Source organism: Atta colombica, unplaced genomic scaffold (assembly GCF_001594045.1).
Source record: "Atta colombica isolate Treedump-2 unplaced genomic scaffold, Acol1.0 scaffold83, whole genome shotgun sequence".
Classification (NCBI taxonomy): domain Eukaryota; kingdom Metazoa; phylum Arthropoda; class Insecta; order Hymenoptera; family Formicidae; genus Atta; species Atta colombica.
This window is the reverse complement of record NW_017259576.1, coordinates 2,131,333-2,132,998: the sequence shown is the minus strand read 5'-3', so window position 1 is coordinate 2,132,998 and position 1,666 is coordinate 2,131,333.

Genomic DNA, 1,666 nt, shown 5'->3' with positions numbered 1-1,666 from the left:
CTCTCTCTCTCTCTCTCTCTCTCTCTCTCTCTCTCTCTCTCTCTCTCTCTCTCTGTTTTTTGAATTGTTACTTATTTGAATAATTCACTTTCTATATAATGTCTATATACTCCTTATAATGTTATATTTTTTTGTTTACTTACTTATAATGTTTATATTCTTTTGTACACTGCAGATTGTATTATTGTAAATTATCACAAAGATATAAAATGTAAGAAAGTTAGAGCGCTTGAGGGGACTTGTCTCAGACACTAAATAAATGTCGCTTCTCTCTCTCTCTCTCTCTCTCTCTCTCTCTCTATTTTTTAGATTAATTTTAATTATATATACAGTTTTAAATCATTGAAACTTTCTTATTTCTAACTTTTATTATAGTATTTGCAAGTCATATAATCGTATAAATTTTGATTGAAAATTCTAACAACGGTTTAGCGCTATTATTACAATAGGTTTGGAAAGTCGAAATTCCTTACTTTGATGTCTCGGTAAGACCTTCGTTTTCTTAGAAAGTTTTTGCAACAACACCTTGATGAATTGTCGCAAAACAGCATATAGTAGCGGTATCTTACTGTCCGATAAAATGATTGATTTCGTTTGGCCTCATACGCCAACGGCAACGTCATCGGACTGACATAGATAACGCAGTTTATGCAAAATATTGCGAATACCAAGGAAAACTATTCATTCGAACTGCCATTCTTTCTTTCTTTTTCGTGCGAACCACAGAATTAACGGTAAAGACGAACGATTAGTCACGAGTAACACGTTTATGCGACGTACGCATAGAATGCTCGATAATATGTCAAAAGAAATATAACGACTTTTTGCATCGGCAGCTCATTTTTCACTTTAGAAAATTCATGGACAATTGTCAAAATGTCAAGAACATCAACAAAATTATTTAAACATACGATAAAAATGCAATCAATTCTGTATGTTTACGAAATTGTAATCAATTTTAAATTTAAGCTTCTGCTCTGTGTAAATATAAATTTACTAAATATTTAAAACTTCACAAGTGATTTTTAGATTGTTAAAACGAAATAAAAAGTAACAATCTTTGTTAGCTTAACTAAAGCTTTAAACTGTTAACAAAATATTGTTTCTTACTTTTTTTATTTCAATTTGAAATAAGTGCACTTTTATTATATTTTTAGTATACTGATTTTAAGTATAAGGGTATAAACTTAAATCCGCTGTTTGCTCATAGCAATTAGTGAGCGTACAAAGCTACTCTGGGCACACAACACACTTTTTTTTATGTGTTTGACATCTGTCAACATTAACCAGTGTACATCATCAGCAATTTCATACAACATTTTTTCTTTCGTAATCAGGTCTTTTGCTAAAAAAAAAAAGCATATGCAGAAAGCTTTGCTTTTCTGTTTCAATTTGAAAAAATCGGCTGCCGAATCGCATCAAATGCTTGTGGAGGCCTATAGCGACAATGCTTTATCGGAAACAACATGCAGAGATTGGTTTCGCCGGTTCAATGACGACAATTTTGACCTGAGTGACAAGAAGCGTAAAAATCGGCCCAGGAAGGTTGAGGACTGTCAATTGCAAGCTATTTTGGACGAGGACGATACCCAATCGCAAAAAATGCTTGCCGAGCAATTGGGTGTTTCTCAAACAGCCATTTCCATGCGGCTACATGGCATGGGGA